The following is a 20,113-nucleotide window of genomic DNA, read 5'->3' as shown; positions in this document are numbered from 1 at the left end:
TTTAACCATCAGTGCTCAGCCATGGATAGCTTTAAAACCATTAGGGTGCCTTGAGGACTGCGGTTGGTAACCTCTGCCTTAATTAGGCATGCTTTAATTATTAGGAAATAACAATTTATAGCATTATTGCAGCCTGTGGAATTACTAGGAATTGCTACCTACAATAACCAATTGTAAGCTGAGAATTTGTTGCAATATTAACAATAATTCAATAATATCCATGCATCCTAGAATTTAATAAAATTATACAGGGATAAAGCAACGTAATAACGAAAAGGCACGTGCCTAGGGTCGGCACCTGCTGGGGGCGGCACAGCATCCCCCCCAAAACCAGTGGAGCACGCATTCCATTACTACCCCCCCCCCCCCCCTATAGCACCAGTGTTAGTGTGAAATGGTATTGATTACCTACCTTGGTGAACTATATCTTATATGTGCTGCTGTTTATTAATGTATTGACTGGATAGCGATTCCAGTTACAGCTATACACCAATTCATGGCATAACCTATTTTCTCTAAACGCACTCCCGGCTCTGTCCCTGAATGATGATGTCACTAAGTCTGCATCTCCATGGCACGGAATCAGCGCAATCCATTCACAGCCTTGTGCACCCTGATATGCCAGTTGTCATATTGTACAACATATGTGCAAATTTCAGTAACTATACAAAATTTTCTATATATGACCGCAGCTGTTCGTCACCCACTGTGGCCGCCTCCCACTGCCCGCATCCCTCCCCCCCTTCCTGCATCCCCCCCGCCAGGCTTGGCCGCAGCCCTCCCACCCATCCGTCCGCTTCCTGCGTGCCGCCCTCCCCCACACACACACAGCTACTTACTTGGGGAGGAGAGGAGCCAGGAGACATGGGACAAGAGTCAGTGTGGATGGGAGTGAAACACAGAGACAGACACACACTCACTCACTCTTGCTCTCACCTGGTGCAATCTGCAAAACTACCTTACTGCAATTACTGTAGTAACAGAAAAAAAATTGTAACTAGAAAGTGAATGTGGAAATGATACTGATACAGTAAGCTAATCACCCACAAGGGGACTCTTGAATCTGATCAGTTACACCTAACATTCTAACGCCAATCACCCTACTGAGACAGCATACCAGACATATCTGTGCACAAGCACACAAAATATATAGAAACTATCTGTATATGGAGATCACCTTACTGGGATTTAGATAGGGACTCTAGATTGTATATACCACAGGTTTGGTATTGAGATCCCGGTGCTTGGGATGCCAGCAGTCAGAATACCGACAGCAACATCCCGACGCTCAGGATCCCAACACCTACTTGGTAAGTATACTACCCCTAATCCCTAACTTCCCTAAACCTCCTTTCTCACAGCCTAACCCTCCCCGATGGTGCCTAACTCTAACCCCCCCCCCCCCCCTCCCGCAGCCTAACCCTACTAACCCTCCCAGCAGCCAAACCCTCCCTGCAGCCTAAACCTTACACACAAACCCCCAGCCCTCCCATGGCTTACCAGTCTGGTGTTCTGGCAGTCGTTCGTTTGGGATCCCACTGTTCAGGATCCTGGCAGCGGCATTTCAATCCATGTAGGGATCCCTGAGCCAGTATTCTGAGCAGTGTCGGGATTGGTATCCGGTCTTTGGGTCAACCTCACTTAGGTCAACATGCTTTAGGTCGACATGGTCTTTAGGTCAACATGGTCAGTATGTTGACTTGGCAAATGTCAACACATGAAAAAGTCGACATGAGGTTTTTTTTTTTATTAATTTTTAAAAACTTTTTTTTACTTTACTATCCACGTGGACTATGATTGGGAATAGTAACCTGTGTTGAGCACAGCGGTAGTGGAGCGAGGCACCTTGCCCGAAGCATGGCGAGCGTAGGGAGCCATGCAAGGAGACACGGTGCACTTATTGGGCTTCCCAGTCACTTTACAAAGAAAATTACACAATTTTTTTTTAAACTCATGTTGACCTTTTCCCATGTCGACCGTTTCTGTGTCAATCTGATGATCGCGTCATCCTATTTCAGGTGTCGACCTACTCACTGTCGACCAATAGTGGTCAACCTAATTACTGTCTACCTAGTTAGGGTCGACCCAATGAACCACACCCATCGGGATTCCGGCGTCAGTATTCCTACCGCCCGAATCCTGACCGTATCCCATACCACATAGGGGGACATAGGGGGAGAATTCAATTAGTTGCGCTGGGAAATTCAATCAGCGGGGTTTGCCCCCATGTTAAACCACAGAGATGGAAGTCTGCACGAAGAGTCACCAACAGGGGTTTAACATGTGAGGGAAACCCATTGGTTCTGCAGTTTAAGTGTAATCAGTGGGTTAGCAGTAGAGATGAGCGGGTTCGGTTCCTCGAGATCCGAAACCCCCCCCCCCCCCCAACTTCACCCATTTTACACGGTTCCGAGGCAGCCTCAGATCTTCCCGCCTTGCTCGGTTAACCAGAACGGGCCCGAACGTCATCATCCCGCTGTCGGATTCTTGTGAGATTCGTATTCTATACAAGGAGCCGGGCGTCGCCGCCATTTTCACTCGTGCATTGGAGATTGAGCGGAGAGGACGTGGCTGCATTCTCTCCCTGAAAAGCTCCGTAATCTGTGCTCAGTGTGCTGCAAATATCTGTGCTCAGTGTGCTGCAAATAATCTGTGCTCAGTGTGCTGAAAATATCTACGTTCTCTGCCTGAAAACGCTCCATATCTGTGCTCAGTGTGCTGCAAATATCTGATCAGTGTGCTGCATTGTGGGGACTGGGGACCACCAGTATATAATAATAATTATAGTAGTACAGTACAGTAGGACATTGCTGTATCTTGCAGCTCTGTGTCACTGCAAATATCCATTCCATATCTGTGCGGCATTTTTGTGAGCAGTATATATAGTATTACAGTGCAGCATTTTGGTGACCCAACAGTATATAGTTGTGTACAGTAGGCCATTGCTGTATCTTGCAGCTCTGTGTCACTGCACGTATCCATTCCATATCTGTGCGCCATTTTTGTGAGCAGTATATATAGTATTACAGTGCAGCATTTTGGTGACCCAACAGTATATCGTTGTGTACAGTAGGCCATTGCTGTATCTTGCAGCTCTGTGTCACTGCACGTATCCATTCCATATATGTGCTGCATTTTTGTGAGCAGTATATATAGTATTACAGTGCAGCATTTTGGTGACCCAACAGTATATAGTTGTGTACAGTAGGCCATTGCTGTATCTTGCAGCTCTGTGTCACTGAGTGCACGTATCCATTCTTTTCTGTGCGGCATTTTTGTGAGCAGTATATATAGTATTACAGTGCAGCATTTTGGTGACCCAACAGTATATAGTTGTGTACAGTAGGCCATTGCTGTATCTTGCAGCTCTTTGTCACTGCACGTATCCATTCCATATCTGTGCGGCATTTTTGTGAGCAGTATATATAGTATTACAGCGCAGCATTTTGGTGACCCAACAGTATATAGTTGTGTACAGTAGGCCATTGCTGTATCTTGCAGCTCTGTGTCACTGAGTGCACGTATCCATTCCATATCTGTGCGGCATTTTTGTGAGCAGTATATATAGTATTACAGTGCAGCATTTTGGTGACCCAACAGTATATAGTTGTGTACAGTAGGCCATTGCTGTATCTTGCAGCTCTGTGTCACTGCACGTATCCATTCCATATCTGTGCGGCATTTTTGTGAGCAGTATATATAGTATTACCGTGCAGCATTTTGGTGACCAACAGTATACATATATAGTACAGTACAGTAGGCCATTGTTATTGATATATTACTGGCATATAATTCCACACATTAAAAAATGGAGAACAAAAATGTGGAGGGTAACATAGGGAAAGATCAAGATCCACTTCCACCTCGTGCTGAAGCTGCTGCCACTAGTCATGGCCGAGACAATGACATGCCATCAACGTCGTCTGCCAAGGCAGATGCCCAATGTCATAGTAGAGAGCATGTAAAATAAAAAAACTAAAGTTCAGTAAAATGACCCAAAAATCTAAATTAAAAGCGTCTGAGAAGAAGCGTAAACTTGCCAATATGCCATTTACGACACGGAGTGGCAAGGAACGGCTGAGGCCCTGGCCTATGTTCATTGCTAGTGGTTCAGCTTCACATGAGGATGGAAGCACTCATCCTCCCGCTAGAAAAATAAAAAGACTTAAGCTGGCAAAAGCACAGCAAAGAACTGTGTGTTCTTCTAAATCACAAATCCCCAAGGAGAGTCCAATTGTGTCGGTTGCGATGCCTGACCTTCCCAACACTGGACGGGAAGAGGTGGCGCCTTCCACCATTTGCACGCCCCCTGCAAGTGCTGGAAGGAGCACCCGCAGTCCAGTTCCTGATAGTCAAATTGAAGATGTCACTGTTGAAGTACACCAGGATGAGGATATGGGTGTTGCTGGCGCTGAGGAGGAAATTGACAAGGAGGATTCTGATGGTGAGGTGGTTTGTTTAAGTCAGGCACCCGGGGAGACACCTGTTGTCTGTTGGATGAATATGGCCATTGACATGCCTGGTCAAATTACAAAAAAAATCACCTCTTCGGTGTGGAATCATTTTAACAGAAATGCGGACAACAGGTGTCAAGCCGTGTGTTGCCTTTGTCAAGCTGTAATAAGTAGGGGTAAGGACGTTAACCACCTAGGAACATCCTCCCTTATACGTCACCTGGAGCGCATTCATCAGAAGTCATTGACAAGTTCAAAAACTTTGGGTGACAGCGGAAGCAGTCCACTGACAACTAAATCCCTTCCTCTTGTAACCAAGCTCCTGCAAACCACACCACCAACTCCCTTAGTGTCAATTTCCTCATTAGACAGGAAAACCAATAGTCTTGCAGGCCATGTCACTGGCAAGTCTGACGAGTCCTCTCCTGCCTGGGATTCCTCCGATGCATCCTTGAGTGTAACGCCTACTGCTGCTGGCGCTGCTGTTGTTGATGCTGGGAGTCGATCGTCATCCCAGAGGGGAAGTCGGAAGACCACTTGTACTACTTCCAGTAAGCAATTGACTGTCCAACAGTCTTTTGCGAGGAAGATGAAATATCACAGCAGTCATCCTGCTGCAAAGCGGATAACTCAGGTCTTGGCAGCTGCGTTGGTGTTAAACGTGTGTCCGGTATCCACCGTTAATTCTCAGGGAATTAGAGAATTTTTGAGGTACTGTGTCCCCAGTACCAAATACCATCTAGGTTCCATTTCTCTAGGCAGGCGATACCGATAATGTACACAGACGTCAGAAAAAGAGTCACCAGTGTCCTAAAAAATGCAGTTGTACCCAATGTCCACTTAACCACGGACATGTGGACAAGTGGAGCAGGGCAGACTCAGGACTATATGACTGTGACAGCCCACTGGGTAGATGTACAGCCTCCCGCAGTACGAACAGCAGCGGCGGCACCAGTAGCAGCATCTCGCAAACGCCAAATTGTTCCTAGGCAGGCTACGCTTTGTATCACCGCTTTTCATAAGAGGCACACAGCTGACAACCTCTTACGGAAACTGAGGAACATCATCGCAGAATGGCTTACCCCAATTGGACTCTCCTGGGGATTTGTGATATCGGACAACGCCAGCAATATTGTGCATGCATTACATCTGGGCAAATTCCAGCACGTCCCATGTTTTGCACATACATTGAATTTGGTGGTGCAGAATTTTTTTAAAAACGACAGGGGCGTGCAAGAGATGCTGTCGGTGGCCCGAAGAATTGCGGGCCACTTTCGACATTCAGCCACCGCGTGCCGAAGACTGGAGCACCAGAAAACACTCCTGAACCTGCCCCACCATCAGCTGAAACAAGAGGTGGTAATGAGGTGGAATTCAACCCTCTATATGCTTAAGAGGATGGAGGAGAAGCAAAAGGCCATTCAAGCCTATACTTCTACCTACGATATAGGCAAAGGAGGGGGAATGCACCTGACTCAAGCGCAGTGGAGAAAGATTTCAACGTTGTGCAAGGTTCTGCAACCCTTTGAACTTTCCACACGTGAAGTCAGTTCAGACACTGCCAGCCTGAGTCAGGTAATTCCCCTCATCAGGCTTTTGCAGAAGAAGCTGGAGAGATTGAAGGAGGAGCTAAAACGGAGCGATTCCGCTAGGCATGTGGGACTTGTGGATGGAGCCCTTAATTCGCTTAACCAGGATTCACGGGTGGTCAATCTGTTGAAATCAGAGCACTACATTTTGGCCACCGTGCTCGATCCTAGGTTTAAAGCCTACGTTGTATCTCTCTTTCCGGCCGACACAAGTCTGCAGATGTTCAAAGACCTGCTGGTGAGACACTTGTCAACTCAAGCGGAACGTGACCCGTCAACAGCTCCTCCTTCACATTCTCCCGCAACTGGGGCTGCAAGGAAAAGGCTAAGAATTCAGCTGGCGGTGATGCAGGGCAGTCTGGAGCGAGTGCTGACATCTGGTCCGGACTGAAGGACCTGCCAACGATTACTGACATGTCGTCTACTGTCACTGCATACTGTATGATTCTGTCACCATTGAAAGAATGGTGGAGGATTATATGAGTGACCGCATCCAAGTAGGCACGTCAGACAGTCCGTACGTATACTGGCAGGAAAAAGAGGCAATTTGTAGGCCCTTGCACAAACTGGCTTTATTTTACCTAAGTTGCCCCCCACCTCCCCCTCCAGTGTGTACTCCGAAAGAGTGTTTAGTGCAGCCGGTCACCTTGTCAGCAATCGGCGTATGAGGTTACTTCCAGAAAGTGTGGAGAAGATGATGTTCATCAAAATTAATTATAATCAATTCCTCCGTGGAGACATTCACCATCAATTGCCTCCAGAAAGTACACAGGGACCTGAGATGGTGGATTCCAGTGGGGACGAATTAATAATCTGTGAGGAGGGGGATGTACACAGTGAAAGGGGTGAGGAATCGGATGATGAGGAGGAGGTGGACATCTTGCCTCTGTAGAGCCAGTTTGTGCAAGGAGAGATTGATTGCTTCTTTTTTGGTGGGGGCCCAAACCAACCAGTCATTTCAGCCACAGTTGTGTGGCAGACCCTGTCACTGAAATGATGGGTTTGTTAAAGTGTGCATGTCCTGTTTATACAACATAAGGGTGCGTGGGAGGGTCCAAGGACAATTCCATCTTGCACCTCTTTTTTCTTTAATTTATCTTTGCATCATGTGATGTTTGGGGCCAATTTTTTTAAGTGCCATCCTGTCTGACACTGCAGTGCCTCCCCTAGATGGTCCAGGTGTTTGTGCCGGCCACTTGGGTCGCTTAGCTTAGTCATCCAGTGACCTCGGTGCAAATTTTAGGACTAAAAATAATATTGTGAGGTGTGAGGTTTTCAGAATAGACTGGAAATGAGTGAAAATTATGGTTATTGAGGTTAATAATACTATGGGATCAAAATGACCCCCAAATTCTATGATTTAAGCTGTTTTTGAGGGGTTTTTTTAAAAATCCAAAACACGGCCGCGGAACCGAATCCAAAACCAAAACACAAAACCCGAAAAATATCCGGTGCACATTTCTAGTTAGCAGGCTGATTTACTGTACAGGAAAAAGGCTATTTAATTGAGTAGCTTTTCTCATTAGGCCTAGGGCCTAATTCAGATTGGATCGCAGTAAGCAATCCAGCTGCAATTTCTGAGAAAAAGATGCAGGCACATGCGCTGTGATCCCCCTGCGCATGCTCCCGCATTTTCTGCGTGGGAGCTGCAGAAAATGAGAAAATGTGATCGCCTCTGCCTGGCAATAGGCAGAGGCGGTTGCGGGGTGGGCAATGCTACATTTCCAGGGAGGAAAAGGAGCGTTGCGGGGGTGGTGCGGCACGAACAGGGGGTGGATACAGCGAACTGGGGCGAGACATCACACACAGCCGCCGCGATCAGGAAGATGACGGCGGGTCTCCTGTGGGCAGGAAGCTTCATCAGTTTCTGCTAACTAGCAGAAATTGCAAACGCATCTCAATTTCTGCTTGTATAACTGGGGGAGGCTCCAGTCAGCATTCTGGGCGGCCTTGCCCAGCGATGGGTGGCCCCCTGCATGTGTTCCAAAGGATAGCAAATTCTGGTAATTAGCAGAATTTGCTATACTTACTGAATTAGACCCCTAATTCGTTCCTCCCATAGAGGCAATTCTACTATGTGTGTGGGTATCTCATATGGGGGGTCATTCCGACCCGATCGCATGCTACAGTTGTTTGCAGCGCAGCGATCGGGTTGGAACTGCGCATGCGCCAGCGCCACAGTGCGCCGGAGCATGCCAGATGGCCGAAGGCCGTCGTTACCTAGTGATCGCCTCTGCCTGATTCACAGGCAGAGGCGTTTGCTGGGCGGGAGGGGGTGGCACGGCGGCGTTTATCTGCCGTTTTCGGGGCATGGTCCGGCCAACGCAGGCGAGCCCGGACCGTGCAGGGGGCGGGCCGCAGCGGCTGCGTGATGTCACACGCAGCCGGTGCGACCCGGGTCAGCGACAAGTAACTCCCGGCCAGCCGCAGGAGCTGCGCTGGCAGAGAGTTACTCTTCAAGTACAAAAGCATCGCCGCTGAGCGATGCTTTTGTACTTGTGCGGCGGGTGGGCCGGACTGACATGCGGGGCGGACTAGTCCTGTGCTGGTCGTCCCCCCGCATGTCTGGAAAGATGATCGGAGCTGTGCTAAATTTAGCACAGCTACGATCAACTCGGAATGACCCCCATGGTATGCACAGCAGGTTATTAAGTTATTATATTAATAGAAAACAATGTAAGAGTATAGAACTCGTCAACAGTTGTAGGGGGGAATTCAATTGTGGGCGAATGGTGCAAATTTGATATTAAATTTGGAGATTAAATGCCAGCAATGGTACAGCATCCCGGCAGAATCCCAAATACACACGAAAGTGCTCACTACCCTATGGGGCTGCAAGCATTTTGTGCGAGTCTGGGCTGCCGTAAACTGTGGCTGTTTCCACAGTGATTCGGCCAAGAGCATGTCTTCGCCCCTCAGAATTCCCCACTTAAGCGTTATACTCTTTTTTTTTTTCATTCTATTATTAATTATTATTAATTATTTTGCAATAGTTAATGTATGTTTACAGATGGTAGAATAATAAATCTGAAATAAATAAATTAATATAAAAAAGTGGTTCCTAAGGCGCTATCTATAAAGCTACCACTTAAGAGTAAATTTACTAAGATGAGAGTTCTATTTAAGAATGGATGAGGCACATAGCAACCAATCAGATTCTACTTCTCATTTATCTAGCACCTTCTAGAATATAATACCTTGAATCAGATTGGTTGCTATGGGGAACATTCCATCTTAAATAGAACTCCCATCTTAGTAAATTTACCCCTTAGGGGTATATTCAATTAGGGTCGGATACATTCCGACATGCATTTGTCGGAATGGATCCGACAACCCCTATTCAAATCTCATCTCAATTCGACTTTTAAAAAGTCGAATTGAGATGATGGACTCAGAGTAGGAGAGGGGGAGGAGCCGCGGGGAGACCAGTGGGGACAGCCGGCGGGCAGACGGAGGAGATCAGCGCTACAGTAGCGCTGCAGGAGGATGTCACACAGCTGCCCGACCTCACGGCAGTGTCCACCCGGCTCCAGCAAGCGTGACCTTGCTGGAGCCGGGTGGACGCTGCCGTGAGCGGCACGGCTGTGAGACATCCTGCTGCAGCGCTGTGCTGTAGCGCTGATCTCGCCTGTCTGCCCGCGGCTGTCCCCCTTCTCCCTGTGCTATCCCCCCTCTCCTCCTCTGGGTTCCACATCTCAGTCCGGCATTTTTATGTCGGACTGAGATGGTCGAAAAGGGGGCCAAAACCTGTCAGTTTTGGCCCTGTTTTCGACACAAGCACAAGGATCGGCAGCTATTCCGCCGATCCACGTGCTTTTCAACAAGTCGAATTCCTCGACTTGTCAAATATATTGAATAGGTTGTAACCCCTTCCGACCTAAAAAAAAATCGAAAACTGCCGTCTTTTCGACAGACGGCAGCTTTCGACATCAATTGAATATACCCCTTAGTGTAGATACACTTCGCAACTCTAAAAATAAACCAGAATAACATAAAAATACACAAGATGTGGCACGTATATTAAGTCCCAGCATCAGAACTTTCTTGTGATGTTACTCCTAATGGGTGTGTATGTATTATCTATAGCATATGTAAATGAAACAAAAATAAAATTGCAACATAGCGTAATATAGCAAATGAATAATCACCCACAAAATGTGAGGGAGAAGTTAGGTGATTATTAGTTGGGTGATTAAGTTAGGCCCTCATTTAAACCACAGTCATAAAGATAGATGGAAATAGAGGCCCATGTGTGTGAATCTGCTTACATCAAAAATGTTTTTATTCAGAGGCATATTAAGAGAGGAGTGGGCCCGTGTGCAGTCTCCATCTGGGCCACCTCCTTTCCAGCCGGCAGTGCAGTAGATTCTGAGTACTAGGGTCACAAGGAGACCCTAGCTCTGTACTAGAAACTAGTGCGCTTGCGCAGGACTCCAGGAAAATGGTGTGGCACCCATTTTCCCAGTGATTTTCCTATTTTAACGCTGGAAAAATCACCACTGCATTATGTGTACATAAAGAACATTGGTGCCCTCCTGCATAATTGAAACAAGGAAAGCGTGCGCAAAAAAAGGTTTGGTCTTGCTAGGCCACACAATAGTACCCCCAATTCAAAATATGCCATAAAGTTGTGCCCATTTGTCATATTACACTGCACAGTAGTGTCCCCTATTCACATTACATCATACAGTAGTGCCCATTCTTCACATTACATCACACAGTAGAGACCCTTGTTCACATTATATCACACAGTAGAGCCACCTATTCACATTTTGCCACACAATAGAGCCCATTCATGTTATGCCACACAGTAGTGCCCATTAACATTATCCCACACAGTCCATTCACATTATGCCACACTGAGCCCATTTACATTATGCCACTCAGTAGTACTCCTTTTACAAATTATACCACACAGCAGTAGTGCCATTTTTAACACATTATGCAATGCAGTAGTAGTGCCCTTACATCTTATGCCACACAGTAATTCCCCTTACATATTATGACAAGCACAGTAATGCCCTTTACAAATGATGCCATGCAGTAGTATTGCCCCTTATACATTATGCAACACAGTAATGCCCCTTATACATTATGCCACACACAGCAATGCCACTTACACATTATGCCACACAGTAATGCCCTCCACAAATTATGCCACACAGTAGTAATGCCCCTTACACATTATGCCACACAATAGTTGTGCCCATTGTAACATTATACCCCACAGTACAGCCCCCCCCCCCAGCCTCTTACATCCCCCAGTGACCCTCCAACAGCAGCATGTGTGAATTTTATGCTGGGGCCGCCAAGCATCCATGGCGAGAAAGTGGCACAGTGCCAACGTCATTTAGAATCTGGTGCTATTTGTGAGCCAGTTGGAGCTTATGGGCCAGCATGCAATCAGGAGACACCTGTACGGGCACTCCTGATTGGCTGCCATACGCGAGCTCCAATTGGCTCGCAGATAGCACCAGATTCTAAATGACAGTTCCGCTGTGCAGCTGTCTCTCCATTGATGCCTGCCGGTGCACCAGCTGTAACTAGAGGTACAAGTTTTTAAGGAATTGGTGTCCCAGGATTTAGATAATTTGGAAAGTCAATCAATGATGAAATCATCTCTTAATGACAATATTTCTAAATCAGAGAGGAAAGCACTGCATGAGATAAAAGAATGGGATGATGTGGTTATCAAACAGTCGGACAAAGGGAGCAAATGTGTCCTCTGGTCGAAACAAAAATATCTAAACGAGGCCCGTAGACAACTGAATGACACCTCCTGTTACACAAGTCTCTTATTTAACCCTACCATCAACTACCTGGCACTACAGTATATATCAGAATGATAGTACCATTTGTGAAAGCCCTTTCTATCACAAAGCATGAACTTCAATACTTTAAGATTGAAAACCCCAAGGTTCCAACTTTTTATTTGTTGCCTAAGATGCACAAACATAGGGATAACCCACCAGGAAGACCCACTGTATCAGACATTGGAGGTCTCGTGGAACAAGGGAGTAATTTCTTAGATCTTCACCTTAAAGAACATGTCATCAGTTTACCCTCTTATGTCCAAGATACACCTGATGTCTTACGGAAGATACAGGGCATCAAGGTTGAAGAGGGATATTTCTTGGCATCCCTTGATGTTGAATCCCTCTACACCAGTATCAATCATGATACTGGTATCATGGCAATCAAATATTTGTTGCAAATGAAAGGTATCAATGATTTTGATGACATCTTAATTGAATTACTGGAATTCGTTTTAAAGAAAAATTACTTCACGTTATCCGACAAGTTTTACCTCCAAACACGTGGTACGGCCATGGGGGCAGCCTGTGCACCAATTTACGCAAATATATATCTAGATTGATGGGAAAGGGAGTTTTTTTTTTGTGAAGCTAATGAGACCTTCACACAACATGCAGTAATTTGGCTAAGATATATAGATGACATACTACTAACATGGAATAATACAGAGGAAAAATTAAAACAATTTATTGGAGTGCTTAATAAAAACAATTTGAATCTGCACCTCACCTCCGAGATCTCAAGATAACTCGCAACAAGAAAGGAGAATTATCCATGGATCTCTTCCTTCAGGAAAACAAAAGCTACGAAAAGCTTACTTCACAATAGGAGCTCCCACTTTCCACCTACTATTAATAACATTCCAAAAGGGGAATTTCTTAGATTACGTAGGAATTGCAAACCTTTAAAAACAGAAATAGGGAACTCAAGGAATGTCTCATTGAAAGGGGATACAGTAAAAGAAGAATTAAAAAGGAGATTTATGGAAAGAACTTACCTTTGTTAAATCTCTTTCTGCGAGGTACACTGGATTCCACAGGGAATAACATCGGGGTGTAGAGTAGGATCTTGATCCGTGGCACCAACAGGCTAAAGGCTTTGACTGTTCCCAAAATGCTCAGCGCCGCCTCCTCTATAACCCCGCCTCCATGCACAGGAGCTCAGTTTTGTTAACCAGTGCAATGCAGTAGCAGGTAAAAGAGACGACAACAGTTAGTAACCACAGACACCACATTCTCACGACAGGAGAAGGTATCAGCGGCTAATGCCATACCAACCCAAAGAAGCTAAGTGCATCAGGGTGGAATTAACAAAGGTAAGTTCTTACCATAAATCTCCTTTTCTGCAGTGGGGTACACTGGTATTCCACAGGGAATAACATCAGGGATGTACTAAAGCAGTTCCTTAGGGGAGAGGGCACACTGTAGCGGGCACAAAAACCCGGCGTCCAAAGGAAGCATCCTGGGAGGCAGAAGTATTGAAGGCATAGAACCTTATGAACGTGTTCACTGAGGACCACGTAACCACCTTGCACAATTGTTCAAGGGTCGCACCACGGCAAGCCGCCCAAGAAGGTCCAACAGACCGAGTAGAATGGGATTTGATGGTAGCAGGAGCTGGAAGGTCAGCCTGTACATAAGCATGTGCAATCACCATTCTAATCCATCTGGCCAAGGTCTGCTTGTTAGCAGGCCAGCCACGTTTATGAAAACCAAACAGTACAAAGAGAGAATCAGACTTCCTAAAGGAGACTGTCCTCTTCACATAGATACGGAGAGCCCGTACCACATCCAAAGACTGCTCTTTGGAGGATAAATCCGGAGAGACAAAGGCCAGAACCGCAATCTCCTGGTTAAGGTGGAAAGAAGACACCACCTTAGGTAGATAACCAGGGCGTGTCTGAAGAACCGCCCGGTCACGATGAAAAATCAGATAGGGGGACCTACAAGACAAGGCACCCAAATCTGATACCCGTCTAGCAGAGCCAATAGCCAGCAGAAACAAGACTTTGAGGGAAAGCCACTTAAGGTCCACAGATTCAAGAAGTTCGAACGGAGACTCTTGCAAAGCCTCCAGAACCACCGACAAATCCCAAAGAGCCACAGGCGGGACGTAGGGAGGTTGAATCTGTAAATCATCCTGAGTGAATGTATGAACATCAGACAAAGTCGCAATTTTTCTCTGAAACCATACCGACAAGGCAGAAAGATGAACCTTGAGGGAGGCCAGCCGAAGGCCCAAGTCCAAGTCCTGTTGTAGGAAGACCAAAAGTTTGGCCATACTAAACTTGTTAACGTCATGATTGTTAGATGCACCAAGCAAAGTAAGAATTCCAGTCCCTATGGTAAATCCGAGCAGAAGCCGGCTTATGGGCCTTCAACATAGTTTGAATGACCGCCTCAGAAAATCCTTTGGCCCTCAGTACAGAAGCTTTAAGAACCACGCCGTCAAAGCCAGTCGGGCCAAATCCTGGTAAACACAAGGGCCCTGAACGAGGAGGTCTGGTCGTTGCGGAAGCAGAAGAGGACGCTCTGCAGGTCTGAGAACCAATGCCGTCTGGGCCACGCTGGAGCTATTAGAAGAAGGATTCCTCCTTCTTGCTTGAACTTCCTTATTACCCTGGGCAGGAGTGACACCAGAGGGAACATGTACGGCAGCCGAAAGTTCCATGGAATTGCCAGTGCATTCACGAACACCGCTTGAGGATCCCTTGTTCTAGCTCCGAAGTCCGGAACTTTGTGATTGTATCGAGACGCCACCAGGTCTACATCTGGTAGCCCCACTTGTCCACTAAGAGTTGAAATACTTCTGGATGAAGGCTCCAATCTCCGGTGTGTACGTCCTAATGACTGTGGAAGTCCGCTTCCCAGTTGAGGACCCCCTGGAATGAACACTGCCGATATGGCAGTTCCGCCCATTGAAGAATCTTTGACACGTCCATCATTGCCATGCGACTTCGAGTGCCGCCTTGATGATTTATGTATGCCACCGTGGTGGCGTTGTCTGACTGTAGTTGAACAGGCCTGTTCAGTACCAGATGCTGGGCCAGTTTCAGAGCATTGAACACTGCCCACAATTCCAGAATGTTTATCAGGAGGAGAGACTCCTCCCTGGTCCACCGACCCTGAAGAGAGTGTTGCTCCAACACCACGCCCCAACCCCTAAGACTGACATCCGTCGTCAGAAGGACCCAGTTGGAGATCCAGAAGGGACGACCCCTGCTCAATCGGCGGTCCTGCAGCCACCAGGTCAGTGACAGACGGACCGCTGGAGACAAGGAGATCATTCAAGACCTGATCCGGTGAGGCAAGCCATCCCACTTGGCAAGAATCAGTTTCTGCAGAGGGCAGGAATGAAATTGAGCGTACTCCACCATGTCGAAAGCCGACAACATGAGGCCTAGTACTTGGATCACTGAGTGTATCAACACACGCGGACAAGAGAGGAAGCAACATATCTTGTCCTGAAGCTTCAGGACTTTCTCCTGTGACAAAAACAACCTCTGGTTGTGTGTGTCCAACAACACTCCCAGATGCACCATGCTCTGGGCAGGAACCAGGGATGATTTTTTTCCAGTTGATGAGCCACCCGTGGGCTTGCAGAAACTGGACCGTCAGATCCAAATGACGGAGGAGAACTTCTGGGGAATTGGCCAGGATCAGCAGGTCGTCCATATACGACAGGATCCTGATGACCCGACGGCGGAGTGAAGCCATCATAACTGCCATGACCTTGGTGAACATTTGCGGAGCCGTGGTCAGACCAAATGGTAAGGCCCGGAATTGGTAATGGAGATTGCCAATAGCAAACCGCAGATATTGCTGATGGGACATGGCAATAGGGATATGCAGGTAAGCATCCTGTATATCCAGGAAACCATATAGTCTCCTGGTTCCAAAGCCAGGACAATAGAGCGAAGGGTCTCCATACGAAACTTGGAGACCCTCACAAACTTGTTCAAAGATTTGAGGTTGAGAATGGACCTTGAGGAACCATTCGGTTTGGGGACTAGGAACAGTGTTGAATAGTACCCCCTGCCCCTCTGAGCCAGAGGCACCGGCACTACCACTTCGGTGTCCAGGAGGGATTGTACCACTAAATGGAGGGATGTCCGTCAGGCATAAGCGAGCAGGGGGACGTGTCATGAAGGATATAGCGTATCCGTGAGTGACGACTTCCCGTGCCCAAGCATCTGAAGTGGTCTTCAACCATACCTGGGTGAACTGTAGAAGTCGGCCTCCCACCCTGGGATCCCCCAGGGTGAGGCCCGCCACGTCATGCCACAGGCTTGTCAAATTTGGAAGCAGGCTGACGGGCAGCCCAGGCACGTTTAGGCTTGGGCTAGGTGGTTTTGGAAGTTTTGAGTATGCTTGACCCTTTGCTTTACCCAGAGGGCGAAAGGAATGAAAGGAAGTACTCTCAGCCTTCGGGGCCGAAGGAGTAGTACTAGGTAGACATGCAGTCTTAGCTGACGCCAAGTCAGCGACAATCTTGTTGAGATCCTCACCAAAGAGGAAGTTTCCTTTAAACGGGATCACCTCCAGGGTTTTCTTAGAGTCCAAGTCCACCGACCAGGACCGTAACCAGAGAATACGGCGAGCCAAAATGGAAGTCGTAGCACCCTTGGCCAGAACACTGGCATCTGAAGCTGCTTCTTTAATGTAAGGAGATGCCGTGACAATATAAGAGAGACATTGTCTGGCATGTTCAGGAAAATCGGATGGAAACTCAGCCTCTATTTCCTGAGCCCACGCCTCAATAGCTTCTGCGGCCAAAGTAGCCGCAATGGTGGGCCTATGCACAGCTCCTGCAAGGGTATAGATAGAATCATGTATGGGGGGTATACCGCACAGGGGAATAATAAAGTATAAAGCGGATAATGTAATTACCAAAATAAAACGATATGCAAAGAAAACCACTGTTTTCTAGTTGGTCTTAGATTTGGTGGTGCACCCTGAGTCAGTAATGAAACATGCAAAGGGGAAGGAGAAAAGAAGACTCTTTTGTGGGTGCACTCTTATTATTCTTGAAATCTCAAATGAAGCAATGAGTATTATAAAAATATAATTTTATTTAACAATATCAGTAAAATAATTAATTAGTAGTTGGAAAAAAAAGGGAAAGAAAGAAAACAAAACAAAGAGAAACTGGAACGAATGATATAGGCGTAAATGCTTGATGAACGTTCCAGTGCTGTCCGGGTTTCAGACACAGATTTTCCACAGCTAACTGCCTGATAATATAATCCTAAACTGAAACAAATCGATAGGCAGCTCCTCAATGATGATAATGGTTAAAATTACTAGCCACTTGTATTAAAGAAAGAGAATAGAAAAGATTGAATAGGTAAGATGAATCTGCTGTCAGTGTTAGACGCTGAGCATGGTCGTCCCAATCTTCTACTGAACTGAGTATTCCTCAATAGTCTCCCACTTGAGTACTAACTCAGCCCAACACTGCTTAGCTTCCAAGATCGGAAGGATTCGGGCGTTGCCAGTGTGGTATGAAAGTAGAAAGTATATCCAATGTTGGTGGGCTCTGGAATCACTGATGAGAGTTCACGAAAATTGTGGTAAGAATAGGATAGTTGATAGATGGGAGAAGAAAATAGGGGATCTGCTGCCAATGTTAGACAGGGACGGATGCCCCTGAATCAATGGTGAGAGTCCTGAAAATAGGTAAATATTGGAAAGAAATAGTGGAGATATGAGGAAAGCAAATTGAAACTCAATTGCTCTAATTAGCAACCTGTAGTGGTTTAAGGCTGAACACTATGACATTAGTGAAATGAGTGAAAGATTTCTTGGTAATTGCACCTGAAAAGTTCGTCAAAATAAATACTTCATTTTTGAACGAATATAGTAAAGATATAAAGGGAATAAATTTGAGCTAAATTGCTCTGTATAGCAACCTGTAATGAGTTAAGGCTGAACACTAAAACATTGGTAAAGTAAGTGAAAAATTTCTAGGTAATTGCACCTGAAAAGGTTGTCAAAATGTTTACCTTAAAAAATGAAAACAAGCAGATGTCCTTTGTTTTCCAAAAGAATTGGAGAAGATGGTTAGAAAGTGGCTAATTTATAATCTAGTACTATAAACAATAATGAAATGTAACTGATGAAAAAACCAATAGTAGCTAAGTACATTCTCTGTAATAATTGTAACAAGAGAGAAGTCTCTGAATAGCTGATAATTCAAATTAAATGAACAAGCTGTCAAAAAAAGCATCAATTAACGGGATAAGGGAACTTTGGTTATAATTAACCTTGGTTATAATTAACCCGTGCCATATAATGTTTGACAGAACAATGAATATAAAGAGATCATTTGGAAAAAGAAGCTAATGGTCGCAATGGACCAGATATGGAGTGTTATGCAGCAATATTGGTTTTGGTGTGTAGTTCGGGTAATATATGAAGATATTACCCGAGTCCAAGATGAATGGGTCCTGCGCCGTGCTTCTGGAGCGAAGACAGGGATTAGGTGCAGACAGGAGACGTCCGTGAAGCGGGTCCGTAGCTGGGAGATGCTAGATAAGTGTGGGACGCTGGGCAGATGAAAAACGTCAGTGGAGAGGTCCGACGTTGTAATGCCGTGTGGCCGCTGTGCTGAATGATGCACGGTTAGTCCAAGTCTGTACGGGATGCCTTTAGGATGCGTTATCAGATGTCCCGTAGTGAGAGCGCATGGCGGACAGGAAGAGTCGGGTAAACGCTGGTACTGGATAAGACGTGGCTGAACGGAGCTGAGGCGGGCTGAGGACGGCTGTGTCCCCGGACAGGGGTGTATGGAAGACGCGTTTCGCCCGTTCACCGGGCTTCCATACACCCCTGTCCGGGGACACAGCCGTCTCCCTTATCTAGCGTCTCCCAGCTACGGACCCGCTTCACGGACGTCTCCTGTCTGCACCTAATCCCTGTCTTCGCTCCAGAAGCACGGCGCAGGACCCATTCATCTTGGACTCGGGTAATATCTTCATATATTACCCGAACTACACACCAAAACCAATATTGCTGCATAACACTCCATATCTGGTCCATTGCGACCATTAGCTTCTTTTTCCAAATGATCTCTTTATATTCATTGTTCTGTCAAACATTATATGGCACGGGTTAATTATAACCAAGGTTAATTATAACCAAAGTTCCCTTATCCCGTTAATTGATGCTTTTTTTGACAGCTTGTTCATTTAATTTGAATTATCAGCTATTCAGAGACTTCTCTCTTGTTACAATTATTACAGAGAATGTACTTAGCTACTATTGGTTTTTTCATCAGTTACATTTCATTATTGTTTATAGTACTAGATTATAAATTAGCCACTTTCTAACCATCTTCTCCAATTCTTTTGGAAAACAAAGGACATCTGCTTGTTTTCATTTTTTTAAGGTATACATTTTGACAACCTTTTCAGGTGCAATTACCTAGAAATTTTTCACTTACTTTACCAATGTTTTAGTGTTCAGCCTTAACTCATTACAGGTTGCTATACAGAGCAATTTAGCTCAAATTTATTCCCTTCATATCTTTACTATATTCGTTCAAAAATGAAGTATTTATTTTGACGAACTTTTCAGGTGCAATTACCAAGAAATCTTTCACTCATTTCACTAATGTCATAGTGTTCAGCCTTAAACCACTACAGGTTGCTAATTAGAGCAATTGAGTTTCAATTTGCTTTCCTCATATCTCCACTATTTCTTTCCAATATTTACCTATTTTCAGGACTCTCACCATTGATTCAGGGGCATCCGTCCCTGTCTAACATTGGCAGCAGATCCCCTATTTTCTTCTCCCATCTATCAACTATCCTATTCTTACCACAATTTTCGTGAACTCTCATCAGTGATTCCAGAGCCCACCAACATTGGATATACTTTCTACTTTCATACCACACTGGCAACGCCCGAATCCTTCTGATCTTGGAAGCTAAGCAGTGTTGGGCTGAGTTAGTACTCAAGTGGGAGACTATTGAGGAATACTCAGTTCAGTAGAAGATTGGGACGACCATGCTCAGCGTCTAACACTGACAGCAGATTCATCTTACCTATTCAATCTTTTCTATTCTCTTTCTTTAATACAAGTGGCTAGTAATTTTAACCATTATCATCATTGAGGAGCAGCCTATCGACTTGTTTCAGTTTAGGATTATATTATCAGGCAGTTAGCTGTGGCAAATCTGTGTCTGAAACCCGGACAGCACTGGAACGTTCATCAAGCATTTACGCCTATATCATTCGTTCCAGTTTCTCTTTG

General features: G+C 45.8%; 1 protein-coding gene and 2 pseudogenes across 1 annotated transcript in view; 1 reads left to right on the top strand and 2 right to left on the bottom strand.

The window, feature by feature from the left end:
* The window catches only part of LOC135055160 (adenosine deaminase-like), a 233,970-nt gene extending 215,403 nt beyond the window's left edge, over positions 1-18,567 (bottom strand). The window contains exon 1 of the mRNA XM_063958873.1: positions 18,284-18,567. The gene's annotated coding sequence lies outside the window, so the exon portion shown is untranslated. The remainder of the gene's footprint in view (positions 1-18,283) is intronic.
* Positions 17,254-17,372, bottom strand: LOC134897820 (5S ribosomal RNA; annotated as a pseudogene).
* Positions 18,568-19,735: 1,168 nt separating the features above from the next.
* LOC134897947 (5S ribosomal RNA) lies at positions 19,736-19,854 on the top strand (annotated as a pseudogene).
* Positions 19,855-20,113: the final 259 nt, after the last annotated feature.

The sequence above is a fragment of the Pseudophryne corroboree genome, chromosome 3 (assembly GCF_028390025.1).
Source record: "Pseudophryne corroboree isolate aPseCor3 chromosome 3, aPseCor3.hap2, whole genome shotgun sequence".
Lineage (NCBI taxonomy): Eukaryota > Metazoa > Chordata > Amphibia > Anura > Myobatrachidae > Pseudophryne > Pseudophryne corroboree.
Note: the sequence above shows the minus strand (reverse complement) of the source record. Positions and strands in the feature narration are given on the sequence as shown.